Source organism: Geotrypetes seraphini, chromosome 16 (assembly GCF_902459505.1).
Source record: "Geotrypetes seraphini chromosome 16, aGeoSer1.1, whole genome shotgun sequence".
NCBI lineage: Eukaryota > Metazoa > Chordata > Amphibia > Gymnophiona > Dermophiidae > Geotrypetes > Geotrypetes seraphini.
Window position 1 is genome coordinate 34,123,720 of NC_047099.1, and position 14,684 is coordinate 34,138,403.

General features: G+C 46.1%; 1 protein-coding gene across 1 annotated transcript in view; it reads right to left on the minus strand.

The window, feature by feature from the left end:
* Nucleotides 1–11,517, minus strand: part of TNK1 (tyrosine kinase non receptor 1) — a 45,225-nt gene extending 33,708 nt beyond the window's left edge. Inside the window, exon 1 of the mRNA XM_033925489.1 lies at nucleotides 11,413–11,517. The gene's annotated coding sequence lies outside the window, so the exon portion shown is untranslated. The remainder of the gene's footprint in view (nucleotides 1–11,412) is intronic.
* Between the last annotated feature and the right edge of the window lie 3,167 nt (nucleotides 11,518–14,684).

Sequence of the window (14,684 nt, forward strand, 5' to 3'; positions counted from 1 at the left end):
GTAGCGGTCCAGGCCTTAATCCTCACGTGTGCCAATGTGTGCGCTGAGGACTTCCGAAACTCCCGTGCGCCCTGCCTAGGTTTAAACAACAAACAAGGAAATTGGGTTCCGCTTTGTCTTAATCAGGCAGGCCAGCTGCACGTGAGGAAGAAGAAGCGACTTTCTTGAAGGAAGTAGCCCTGGAAGGTCACGAGGCGAACAGCATGAGAAGTCCTAGCAGCTGAAAAGCTGATGGGTAGTTAGGGGAGGTGAGAAGACGAGGGGCAGGATGTAGAGGAATCCAGAGAGGTGGGCATGGGGGATCATAAAGAAAACTGGGAAGGGATGGTTTAAGGAGAAGCGGTAAGAAACGCCCAGATGATGCTGTACTCGAAAGATAAGACATGGTAGGAAACTGCATTGACCTAATTCCTCTGCCATCCTTGAGCCGAGTCCGCTTCATATGTGATGAATGAAGACCCAGCACAGAGGCAGAAGGCTTCACATCAGGGGTCTCCAAAGTCCCTCCTCGAGGGCCAAATCCAGTCAGGTTTTCGGGATTTCCCCCAATGAATCTGCATGAGATCTATGTGCATGTACTGCTTTCAAAATCCCGAAAACCTGACTGGATTCGGCCCTCGAGGAGGGACTTTGGAGACCCCTGCTTCACATCATTAACCCCTGGCGGATTTAGAGGCCTCCACTTTATGGCGATATGTTGGTGGGCCTAGAACTGAAAAGGCCTCTCTCTCTCTCTCTCTCCTCCCCCCTCTCCACAGACTCTGAAAAGAGCAGAGTATCTGTAGAGGCCTCCACTTTATGGCGATATGTTGGTGGGCCTAGAACTGAAAAGGCCTCTCTCTCTCTCTCTCTCCTCCCCCCTCTCCACAGACTCTGAAAAGAGCAGAGTATCTGTAGAGGCCTCCACTTTATGGCGATATGTTGGTGGGCCTAGAACTGAAAAGGCCTCTCTCTCTCCTCCCCCCTCTCCACAGACTCTGAAAAGAGCAGAGTATCTGTAGAGGCCTCCACTTTATGGCGATATGTTGGTGGGCCTAGAACTGAAAAGGCCTCTCTCTCTCCTCCCCCCTCTCCACAGACTCTGAAAAGAGCAGAGTATCTGTAAAAATCTCTCATGCATATTCATTGCGCATATTTTGAAAACCCAAATAGCTGTACGATTTTCCGAACAGGTATGAGAAGCCGTCAGCGACAATGCAAGAGACAGAGGGAGACCAGAGGACAGAAACCAAAATAAGGGCAGAATCGCAGCATGTCTTTCGGCAGATGCGGAAGGATAGAAGTAGACGCCGAGCAGGGAGGGAACTAGGGATGGACTAATGTCTGTGGTGACACAGCAGGTGTGTGTGTATTTGGGGAGAGGGGGGGGAGTGAGAAGGGGCAGGGGAGCAACCGGGTCAAGATGTGAAAGCCATGTAGAAGTCCAGATCCACCACGCCAACAGCTTGTTAGCCACAATGTACGACGAGAAAACCTGCGCGGGCCCTGATTCTCTGCAAAGTGCTCTGCTGATCATAAACTCTCCCCTTGCAGAATCTGGGGGTCAGCGTGAAAATGGCGGCCTTGACATGGTGGGCCATAGAGAGCGACACAGAGCCACCAAAGGCTTTATTACCAAGGTTCTGTTCTTTGCAGAGTCTTAAAGGTACGGTACAGGCAGTTTGGTGTTCTATCTTAGCTCTGAGTGACAAAATGCTAATGAACCCTCGGCTGCATCTCGGTGATTAACAGTGATAACTCATGGCTAAGTCATCGGTTGACCCAGGGAGTGATACCAAGCGCAGCAGGGAGGGTGGCTGTGCCAAAGCCCCACCTACCTCACAACACAATAGGGTTCAACCTGGCAATAAGTGACTAAGAAATACTTATCAACATTGCGACATCTGTGAACACAGCACTGTACAGAATGCTCTGGGGTCCAAGTTTCCAAGTTTCCAAGTTTATTAGTTTTTAATATCCCGACCATCAAACAAATGTCTGGCCGGTTAACAATAAAATTAATAAAGAGTTTAAATGTAGTAGAATGTGCATGAAGATATCTAAAATTAAACATAGATGACAAAGACTTGACGTACTGGAGACTGAGGGTAATAGGGGAGGAAGGGAAAAAGTTACATTGTATAGAAGAAATGGTAAAAGTGGGGGGGGGGGATTGAACGAAGGGAAGGGGAGGCGTGAAGATGATGGATGCTTGCCTGATGAAAGAAAAAAAGAAGAGAAAGAGAAAAAAAAAAAAATTTTTTTAGGTTTGATTAAAAGTGTCCCGAAATAAGAAAGTCTTTAGATTTGTCTTGAATTTGGCTAATTGTTGTTCGTCGCGAAGGTATTGTGGAAGTGAGTTCCATAATGTAGGGGCAGTTATAGCGAAATTTGTTTTGCGAGTATAATAGAAGTCTTTTAGGGATGGAATATAGAGAAGTTTGTGGTCCGATGATCTTAATGTACGAGTGGAACTTTGAGGAATAATGAGTTTATCAAGAAATGTAGGTTGATGTAAGAGTTTGATTTTGAAAGTGAGTAGAATAATTTTATAAGTGATACGGTGGGAAATGGGAAGCCAGTGTGCTTCCTTTAAGAGAGGAGTGACATGATCAAATTTGCTTTTCTTATAGATAAGTTTTATAGATAAGTAATGTAATGTAATTTATTTCTTATATACCGCTATATATTCCAGGAAGCTTACAGAGGACAGAAGAACGCATCCACGTACCCTCTCAGCAAGGATATTTTTCCTCATTTGCTTCAAGCCTTCCCTGCCTTTGTTTGACATATCTGCCCTGGTGCTGACAAATACCAGTTGCACCAACACTTTGGAATGCACTCCCAGTTTCTCTCTGGACAAATTTTTTTTAAATTCAGGCACTTAAGCATTTTCCCCTCTCGGTCCTGGTGGGCTCACAGTCTATGTAATGCACCTGGGGCAACGGGGGGGATTGGGTGACTTGCCCGGGGTCACGAGGAGCAGCGTGGGTTTGAACCCCCACCTGCTGGGTGCTGAAGCTGCAGCTTTAACCACTGCCCCACGCTCTCCCCTTAATGCGGGCTTTCACTGAAGATTTTTCTATTCACCGATGTCTATAAGCAAAACTCATCGTATTTGCAGAATATACAAATCACACATCATTACTCTTTGAGGTTGTCAATGCAAGGAGGATAGCCTATAAGCAAAGTTCTCTCTTCCTATCCCCTGTCCTCCCCTTCGCTTCCTTCTGCATATTGTTCTCTCCATTTTTCCCTCTTGAGCCATTCCTCATCTATAATTCTTACATTTTCTTTTTTCTTCTCCCCCTCTGAGATTTAAGAAAATTGTAAACCACTCGGCTAGACTTGATGGGCATTATATCAAGTAACTAATAAGCTTGGAGCAAAGCTTTCGCTGCTGGCTAAGGGAGGTTCCTCAGGACAAAGTTTGGTGTCTTTGCTCGGCTTCATGTGAGGGGTTCTGGCACTTAGCAGAGAGACTTTTCTAGGGATGGTTATTCAGAAAGTTTTTTTGGGTTTTTTTTTTAAAAAATTGAGGAATTGAATATCACTAATAGCGTTGTGCATAGCCATAGGGCGGGCCTGGCCCGCCCAGTTTGGGCACAGGCCGGCCCACTCAGCCGCAGAGGACGTTGGAGAAAATCTCTCCACATTGCTGGCAGCGCTGCCGGCGGCTGACCTGGAGGTCATCCCTCTGACACGTTTGTGTTTTGCGCCAGAGGGAAGGTTTCCGGGTCAGCCGCCAGCGGCGTGTAGGAACCAGTGACCGGGAGAAAAACGTGCAGGGGTGGGAAGGGAGGGAAAGAGAGCGGCTGCCGCACAGAAAACTTGGCGCCCACCCCACTTTTAGCGCTCAAGCCCGCCTAAAAGTCGCTGCCTGGCGACGCCACCGGTGCGCACAACGAGACTGGATTCCATAAATTGCGCTACAAACGGGTGCCAGAACATGATACGATAGAGGGTGCACGCCCTTTATAGAATCGCATTTAGCGCCAGTTCCCACCCTCTACCTTTGGGTGCCCTATTTACACCTGCCGAATCCTACGTACGCAAGTTCTTGGGACGTCCACGCTCCTCCCACGACCCAACCCTCTTTGGGGCTCCACGTAGTGAGATTACGGAATAATACGCATCCAGATGCGCTTGCAAATCCTAAGTGCCTGTCAATGATTGGTTGATGCTAAGCAGCTGAGTTGTGCCGTGCATCTCTGCCGTGGGCCTATAGAATCTGGGAGGTAGCGCGCATTAGCACAGATTGTGTGCTCTTTCCTGATAAATGCACATGCATGAACCATCATGCATGAGTGCACAAGTGCACTCCACCAGGAAAGGCGATCGCACTGGGTGAAAATAGCATGCATTCTTCAAGGAGCGTGTGCATTGTCTGCACATAATATGCATATTTTTGTCATCAGTCGATGACATTCGTTTCAAATGACAGTCCATTCTAAACTTTCCCCACCTCACTTTGATTCTTTCCTGTAGGCTGGCGTGGAGTTAAATATAGGATGTCATCGTGAGAAAGAGCCCCAGTTTAATACTGGAGCTGGGTCTTCCGTTACCTAAGTAGGCTGGAGTTGCAGCTAGGGATGCTGGGGGGAGAGGGGGGAGGGAGTGCTGACAACCCCTAGTGGTTGGGGGAATTGTGGTCATTGCTCCAGTGTGACACCTAGTGGCTGAATTTGGATCTCATGATTTCAGGGCTCCCTGGCTCAAGACCATCATTACATTGAACAGATTGGAAATGTTGGGAGGGAGAGGGGGGGGTCGTATAAAATAAAGGGGATCATCTCCAGATCGCTGTAAATGAAGGCACATGGCTTAAGATTCCAGCCCTGGATAACCAAGCAAGAGAAAATGACAGGGTTAAAAAAATAATAACAATTGATCCCTTCCTGTCTGCCTCCGTCATCCCTAACCATGATATAGAATCTTCCCCAGCTATGGTCCTTCAGTCTTACCCTTCCCTGTTCCCAGATCTGATATGGTGACATTGAAGTCCCCCCACCCTCCAGCCTGGGTGGCATCTTGTCTCTCCCAGGTGATTCACATCCGTCCTTCTCCTTCCCATACACACAGTGCCCCAAGGACAGCTGTAAGACAAGAGAACTTGTTTTCCACATCTTCTGTGCCAACCAAGATGCAACGGGCAAGCCCAAAAGCACCTGCCGCCCCAGCTTGTCCAGTAGGGGATGGTGCAGGGGAGTTTGCTGTGGAGGAAGTCACAGCTCCTGCAGTCCCACCCTCTTCTGAGAGGAGGCGCTGAAAGGCATGGTAAAGGACGCTGAGGTAGCTTTGGTACCTATCTGTAGGAGTTCCAGAATTGTTGTCAGCCTCTCCCAATTCCCCGGGCAACGGAGAGTGAAGTTTCCAAGGATTTGTGCAAGAATCCTCGTTAGTAGTTGTAAACAGATTTTCCTTGTGCCTTCTCTCAGGACAATTTTCCTATTTATCCTCCAGCACAGAGACAATAATGCAGGCTATTAACCTCTCTGCAGGTGGGAATTCCCAGCTGCTACTAAACAGTGGACATGCCAGTGAGAAACCATCATCGCCAGCAACTTCCAACTCGCACCAGGCTTGAATTTGGGTTGCGGGTTTGGATTTAAATCTGTGCCTTTTTTAATCCAAGCTCAAAAGTAAGTTACATTCAGGTAAATACATCGAACAGGCAGCAAGAGGTAGGTTTATTAGTCCACATTAATTTGCATTTATCATGCATTAATATGATTAATGCAAGTTATTAGAAAGTAAGTCCTTTTGACAACAATGGGACTTGAATTAAATAATGTATGTTATATGCATCTTAGTGCATTAGCCCTAAATTTTGTATTTGAGGCGGTGGAGGGTACTGACAAGGACGTCCCACGGGGGAGGTTTGCAGGGACATGTGCAAAGTCTCATTGCAGGGCCTCATTTGTATAAAACCAAAAAAACCTCTGTGGAGTGACGATATTCCTAAATGGACTTTATTTGAAAGTGTCAAAGTTCCAAAGGTCCACTGAAATCATCCACATAAAATAATTCCATCCACATAAAAATAAATCATCCACATAAGAGCCTTAAAGAACCTAATCCGCTAGGGATACAGGACCCAACATGGTCTGCGTTTCGACAAAAAGTCTTCTTCAGGGGTCCCTGGGGGTCCTATAAAGGTGAGTACGTGGGAAACAATTGTGTGGTGAGCCGGAAGTGAGACACTGCTTGCGTTTGCAACATTCTAGAGCTCAGATTGTGATGTCATAATGCCTGGTTCCACCAATGCCTAAGCTCCGTCCTCATCTGTGCAAGCCTCAAACACTTTAAAATCATAAGTAGCAAAAACAAAAGGAATTGACTCCAAAATACCCACAAAGAAGAAAATCCAGAGAAAACCAAAAAAGCTCTGTGGAGTGACGATGTTCCCAAATGGACTTTATTTGAAAGTGTCAAAGTTCCAAAGGTCCATTGAAATCATCCACATAAAATAATTCCATCCACATAAAAGTAAATCATCCACATAAGAGCCTTAAAGGACCTAGTCCGCTAGGGATACAGGACCCAACACGGTCCGCGTTTCGACAAAAAGTCTTCTTCAGGGGTCCCTGCAAATGCAAGCAGTGTCTTACTTCCGGCTCACCACACAATTGTTTCCCACGTACTCACCTTTATAGGACCCCCAGGGACCCCTGAAGAAGAATTTTTGTCGAAACGTAGACCGTGTTGGGTCCTGTATCCCTAGCGGACTAATTAAGGCTCTTATGTGGATGATTTATTTTTATGTGGATGGAATTATTTTATGTGGATGATTTCAGTGGACCTTTGGAATGTTGACACTTTCAAATAAAGTCCATTTAGGAATATCGTCACTCCACAGAGTTTTTTTGGGTTTCTCTGGATTTTTTTCTTTGTGGATATTTTGAGGTCAATTCCTTTTGTTTTTTCCTCATTTGTATAAGCCATGTGGGGCTACAAAGCAGGGGCACAGCCGCGGATGGGCCTGGGCCCCTCCACCATCGCCTCGGTCCCACCTAGGATCTGGGCACGCCTTTTGTGTAGCCGATGGTGATACCCCACCAGCTCAAGAAATCCACAGCCTGTCCCAACTCAGCTGTCAGTGTAGTGAAAAAGCACAGCAGAGGTAGCATTTTTTTTTTTTTAACCGAGGACCACGAGAAGCGAGCATATTTGCAGTGAAGGCCTCGGTGGCATTTGATGGGGGAGAGCGGGAAGAGGAAAATGGGGTGGCTGGCGTCCATCCATCTTAACCATTAACCCTCCCCAAAACAATCACTTCTGGCTATGCCACTGCTGTAAAAGTGTGTGAAGTAGAGGGAGAAACGGGATTTTAATGCCACATGTATTATTGTTTAAATAATGTTAAGGAGAGGAGGAAGTGATTGTTAATGTAATAATTGTACAGTTAATTAATGTGTTTTTGTGCAGTTTTTCTGATTTATCATTTGTATTACACTTTCAAAGTTTGAAAATCAATAAAGATTTACAAAAAAAAAAAAAGCACTGTCATATATAGAATTTTTTTTATGTTTTCAGTAGCTATAGGGACACTGCCTCCTTGTTTTAGGGTTTACATGGTGTCCCATTCATAAACAAATTCTAGGAACACGATATTCACACATATATATAGCGCCTTACTGGGTTTTTTTTTTCTTAAATCCACACCAGCAGCTAAATTAGGCCTGGATATTTAGAGCAGGCCCTAGCCAGAGACCAGCAAGATGGCCACCAGGAGGTACTCCCCAATATTTAACAGCCATACCAAGCTGGCTACCCGGTTAACTCAGGGCAACCTTTTGGCGGTCGCACATTAACCAGATATGTGTCTGGGCAACGACACTGAATGTTGGCGCTGCCCAGGTAACTCCCAATGCCACCCTGACTCTGCCTCTGGATTGCTTATTCGCTCATCGAATGCGGGGGGGGGGGGGCAAGTCAATAAAGATCGCTCAAATCTGGGTGTCAAAATGGAGGACGATGAGCGTGAATTCTACAACAGCATCTGGTCACCCATATTCCGTTGTAGAACAGAGCTGAAGTCCATGTTATCACGCCAGCATTTAGACGCTATCACTTAACACCACGGAAAAGGCACGTCAGAAATGGGATTGTATCAATACTGCGCTTTGGCGTGCAACATACAGTATTCTGTAACTTATCCCCGGATTCTACATATGGCACCAAATTAATTGCTTAACAAGTTAACGACCAACTATTGACGTTACTTGGCAGCCATTAAAATTTGCCCTTGCATCTGTCTGACACTACAGACTCCAAATCCACGGTTTCAGTACCCGCGGATGCGGTTATTCGCAATTTTTTTTTTACTCTGCAACGGACCTTCCCTGGTGGTCTAGCGGCGATACGGGGCAGGAACCTGTCATCAAAATGGCTGCCGCGAGTTCCCGTTGTAGTCTCCCCCCACCCCCTTGCTGCCGGGAATTAAGCCAGAGACTTTAATATCAAGAGTCCACAGCCACCCCGAGGTGACCCTTACGAAAACAATCACTGGAAAAGCGTGGCAAGAAACGAATTCAGACACAAATCCGGAAAGATTTTAAAGCTTAGAAGGGAGAAGCCTGTGTCGAAAAGTATGGCACACAGATTTGTCCAGTCATGTCACAGTTTTGCACAGAGCTGCTCAGAAATTTACCACAGACAGCCGGGTGTGGCGCAACGTTGAGTTTGGGACCACGGATTTATTTAAAAGGCTGTTAAATTGTGAAGGGTTAAGTCTCTGATTGATGGTGTTGCGGCCACTGGTGAAAGTTAGTCACGGAAAATTACCTTTTGTCAACTGGAGGATGGTGTAGACCAGGGGTGTCAAAGTCCCTCCTCGAGGGCCACAATCCAGTCGGGTTTTCAGGATTTCCCCCATGAATATGCACGAGATCTATTTGCATGCACTGCTTTCATTGTATGCTAATAGATCTCATGCATATTCATGGGGGAAGTCCTGAAAACCCGACTGGATTGCGGCCCTCGAAGAGGGACTTTGACACCCCTGGTGTAGACCTAGAGGTTTACCATGCTGAGCGTGGGTGTGTTGGGGGGAGGGGCGAGGGGGGGGGTAAAGGGCAGGGTTACGTTTAGTTGACTTGTTGAGAGGTGATGTCTTGGAAACACTGTCCTATGCTAAGGTACCCAAATGAATTAAAAATTCTTTGGGACAACAACTTATTGAACCTAGGAAAAAAACCAAAACATCCAACACCTTGAGCTAAAACTAGAAAGTTTACATAGTTTAAAAAATGGGCATTTCCTTTATATTGCCACATAAAATGGTCTGTAATTAAAAATTAAGACCCTAAAGGCTTATGGGGCCAAGGGCTGTTTTCAGAAAAGGACTGCTCCTCCACCCTCCCACCCCCCATCCCCATTCTTACAAAATTAAGACCGTCTAAGGAGGCATCTGCTCCGATATCGGAGAAGTTGAACTATAATCTTTACTGGTCCAAAGAGAGAGGGGCAACCAGAACGAGGCTCTACTGTGGTCTTGAAAGAAATACACACTAACACATAAGTATATCGGAGGTGTGGTCCAACCATTTGGCAGGACTAGTCAGTCGCCTAGGGCAGAGTTTCTCAGCTCAGTCCTGGAGGACCCCCTTGCCAGTCAGGTTTTCAGGCTATCCACAAGGTATATGCATGAAAGAAATGTGCATATAATGGAGGCCGTGAATGCAAATCAAGTTGTTGTATATTCATTGTGGATAGCCTGAAAACCTGACTGGCAAGGGGGGGGGGAAGGGTACTCCAGGACAGGGTTGAGAAACACTGGCCTAGGGCATCTTCTTCTAAGAGGCAGCAAAGAGCAAGACAAAACAGTAGATCCCGACAGCCGCACAAAAATTCAAAGACCCTACCCGCAGGAAGAGTGGGCAATTTTCAACTAGCCCATTTACTAGGGATGGGCTAGGGTTGGCAACGACATGGGGGAACGGCCACGACTTATCCCATGCTATTGCATGTCATCCACAAATGAAAACGAGATTGAACCCCCCTCCCCCCCATACACTCATTTTATATATTTTTTTGGGCCACCGATAACATAGTGCGTGATATTGTGAACCGTTGTGCAATGCACAAAGAGGGCGCACTCAAGATCCTAGTTTAGTCAAGGTTTGCTACACCGCTCACCCGGACAAGCGGTGCAGCGCGGTGTACAGGATAAACAATCATCTTTATTCTTGTAGACCGCCCAACCAGGCGTTCCAGGCAGTTCACATCAAAGAAGGACCGTGCAATCGGTGAAACATACATATGAGCAGAGATAGAACAATAATCAAGTTACAATCTTATCAAACAGATAAGTTTTTAATAACTTCCTGAAAGCATAATATGATTGTGCTTGTGGAATCAGAATACTTGACCAGGAATTCGTTTTTCCGAACTGAAATGCAAAAGTCTTGTCCAAAAATCTCTCGGAACGACAAGCTTTTAAGGATGGATACACAATTACAAAATAAAGTAACTCCTAAACCGTGCTGGGAACCAAACAATCACAAGACACAAAAAACAAAAGATTGAGACACAAAGCAGAAGGTGGGAGGGGGGGGGGGGGAGCATAGGGGGGTGGGAGCTCCTGTAACTTGCCTGGACAAAACCAAACGAAACGACACAAAGCCATTTCCCATCTTTCCATCCCTACCATTCACTTGGGTGAATGACTTATGGCGCTTGCCCCTATTGTTTTCCTGTGTGTGATACCCAAAGACACATGGTTGGCAAAGTTTAATATTTATCAAAACTAGGGTCTTTTTTCTGGAGGGGGGAGCAGATTAAGAGCTTGAAAGTTAATTGAGGGAGGGGGGCTGAAGGTTCGTCTAGGGCGCTAAAGTCCTTGCTCCACCATTAGTGGTAGAGCACATGAGAAGAAAAATGGTTCAATTAGCCAAGATATAACATTGGTGAGCAGCGGGGCCAGTCCAAGCTAGCCTCTCTGGACTAAGGCAACTGATTTTGAAGAATACACAATGCTCCAAAACGAGCAGACCTTTGCCGAGTTGAAATGTTTGCCCGGTGAAGTCTAGTGAAGAGGGAAAGTAAATAAAACCCATTGGAGAGGCGAGGCCGTGTGGGGGCGTACTGTCTAGAGTCCAAGTGAAAGCGAGGCCCTCTCTCATAAAACCCAAGTTTTTGAAGAGTCATCTTCAGGTACAAAAAAAAAAAAAGGCAAAACACATAGGCTGAACCGAAGTCCCAAAAAGTTCACCCATGTCATGGTCCCACACGGATATCACGCCCGCCCACAGTGGCACATGGGCATGCTGCCACGACTATGGTACCTGAATTCTAACTTGCTTAGAGCTCAAATTTGGGAGAAACCTTCCCCCCTCCCCCAGTCATTAAATCTAGAAGTCCACATTCTCATGGGCATTGGACATTAATCTACAGCATACAACAAAACTAGAAAAGGGAGACTGGACTCACCTGGGAGGGCTTTGAGACTGGCAGAGGGCTCTTGGATTTGTCAAGGAAGCGGTACCTGACGATGCCTTTCTTCTGGTCTGCTGGCTGGCTCTCTGGTTTTCAAAGCTTTCCTGTAAACCCTGCCCCCCCTTGACTCACCTCAGGCTTAGAAAGCACGAGGCCCCACCTTTGAGGGTGGGGCGCTACAAACCTCTGGGCCAGGTAGCAAACTGTAACTCTTTCACTGCTTAATGCAGCGTTCAGGTTCTCGTAGGCTCTCCCAGTGCACGATTATGGGGCGCCCTAAGCAAACCCATCAGCCTTATGTCCACCCTCAATTAACTTTCAGGCCCCTAATTTGCCCCCCCCCCCTTTCACAAGACATCATGCTTCTAAATAGTAAACTTTGCTGTATGTTGTATGTGAATATAGCACTGACACCCATAGATAGATAATGAAGGCAATTTCCAAAACTCATGTATCCAGGCAAACAGGCTATTTAAAATCGGTTAGAAACATAGAAACATAGAAATAGACGGCAGATAAGGGCCACGGCCCATCTAGTCTGCCCACCCTAATGACCCTCCCCTACCTTTGCCTAGTGAATAGAACCCACGTGTCTATCCCATTTGGCCTTAAAATCAGACATGCTGTCGGCCTCAATCACCTGCAGTCGAAGACTATTCCAGCGATCAACCACCCTTTCAGTGAAAAAGAATGTCCTGGTGTCACCTCGTAGTTTCCCGCCTCTGATTTTCCACGGATGCCCTCTTGTTGCCGTGGGTCCCTTGAAAAAGAAGATATCTTCTTCCGCCTCGATGCGGCCCGTGAGATACTTGAACGTCTCGATTATGTCCCCCCTCTCTCTGCGTTCCTCGAAACGTAGGAGAACCCCGTTGGACTTCCTTAGTCGTTACGAAACGGGGTGCTGTAAAGTTCTCAGCCCAACTAAGAAGGGCATGACGTGGGAGCCATGAAACGAACAAGTTATTCCGCGTCTTCACCCCTAAGTTCAATAGCCCTTCCAAAAAGTACTCTGATGTCTGCTCACTGAAATATTGCTGCAATCAGTTCCGAATCACTCGAAAAGTGTTGCCCTTTCAAACTCTTTGTAAGGTTTGGAAACAGTTGGAGAAAGATCTGGTAAGTAGGGTGGATGGTCTATGCATTGAAACCCCAACTGCATAAAAATACCCATCTTTTTGCCAGTCCTGTGAACAGGTGCATTGTCTTGCAAAACGAGGACTCCTTTTCACAGATCCCCTCTCCTTTTTTCTTTCAATGGCTCCTGTAATCAGCACAGCAGGTTGCTTTAGTATTCCGCATGAATTGTTGGGCCCCTTGGAATACAGTCAGTCATTACAACACTTCCTGATCCCAAAACACTGTGGCCCTGACCTTTCCTGCTGACTTTTGGGCCCTGAATTTTCTTGGTCTTGGAGAACCCGAGTGCCACCATTGCATGGACTGTTGTTTTGTCTCAGGATCACAGTGGTGTAACTATGTTTCATCACCAGTAAACTAGTTGTTCCAAAAAGTTGGCATTGGCTCACTGTAAATGCTACAAAATCAGCATGGAAGCGTCCATCCAATGTCGTTTCAGAGTCAAAGAATAAAAGGCCACAATTAGATCCAAATTAACGCGCTGATGTAGCCTTAAAAAGCACAAAGGAATGAAAAGAAGTAGGATAAGGACATGTCTGGATCCCGATAACATAAACACAGGATAAAACCCTTTAGGAAGTGAATATGACCCAAAAGTGAGGGCATTTTTGGACTGCAGGGCCGTGAGGGTAGCTGGACTCTTCCAACGGGCAGAAGTTGTTGAGGAAGTTTATTCTGACGTCTGGTCAGGACTCCTGAGGAAGACACGCTGAAACGTGGATTTTTTTTTACTTGCAGCTAGGCCGCGGCGTTTTGCAGTATCACGAAGATTCGTACGGAAGTTACGTTTTGGCTGGCTGGCATTAGAATTTGCACCTTTTTGCCCACCCAAAGACTCCTCAGACTCCTGATGCAGGCCGGGTAGGCCGAAACATGTACAATGTCGAGTCGTTGAGTCACTGCATGAATTTGCACTACTTTGGATGAATAAAGGCATTTGGATTTATCAGATGAGTTGAAGGACACATTTTCTGTGCACCATTCTGATGGGACAGTTCCACTTCGTTTCTGCTCTTCTGAAACGTGGATCTTGTCCATTTCCTTGTCAGTTGAGCATTGTGATCTGTCTGTACCATCTGTGCGGGATTTAAGGCTTTCCTCTTTCCAGAAGCAGCGCCTTCCACTGCGTCGGCCCCCCTGGGAGTGGAACAACCTTCCAGGATGCATTCGCCAGCAGCAAAATGTTCAGAACTTTCGGAAACTGCCTGAAAAGACGTCGGTTCTGCGAAATGAAACAGAGGGTCTGAGTTTGGCCGAGGGGGAAGGAGTGATGACTCTTTGAGGGCTGAGGGCTGGTCACGGAGGCGTTCGATGGTCTGGTTTGTTTTATTTGGTTTATTGATGTCTGTTCTTGAGGCAACTTGTATGACTTATGGAATTTTGTATTTTGATGTACGTGTGGGTTTGGGATGCGACGTGTATGTTATATGTAATTTGATTTGATATGTAAGTATGTCATTTGTTAGAGTGTCTCTCTGGAGTGTTTTGTACGATAAATGCAAATTTTTATTTTATATGTTAATATGTAACTCACCCTGGATAAGGGGAGGTGAGAAATAAACAAACATACAAACATTTGATTATTTAGGAAGTTTCCCTAAACTTTAACCCTTCTGAACTTGAGAGATTACTGATTGCAAAAGAAGTTTCTAGCTTCAGCAGGAACTTGTCTAACTTTGTCTTGAATCCCTGGAGGGTATTTTCCCCTATAACAGACTCCGGAAGAGCGTTCCGGTTTTCTACCACTCTCTGGGTGAAGAAGAACTTCCTTACGTTTGTACGGAATCTATCCCCTTTCAACTTTAGAGAGTGCCCTCTCGTTCTCTCTACCTTGGAGAGGGTGAACAACCTGTCTTTATCTACTTTGTCTTGAATCCCTGGAGGGTGTTTTCCCCTATGACAGCCTCTGGAAGAGCGTTCCAGTTTTCTACCACTCTCTAGGTGAAGAAGAACTTCCTTACGTTCATACGGAATCTATCCCCTTTTAACTTTAGAGAGTGCCCTCTCGTTCTTCCTTCCTTGGAGAGGGTAAACAACCTGTCTTTATCTACTAAGTCTATTCCCTTCAGTATCTTGAGTGTTTCGATCATGTTCCCTCTCAGTCTCCTCTTTTCAAGGGAGAAGAGGCC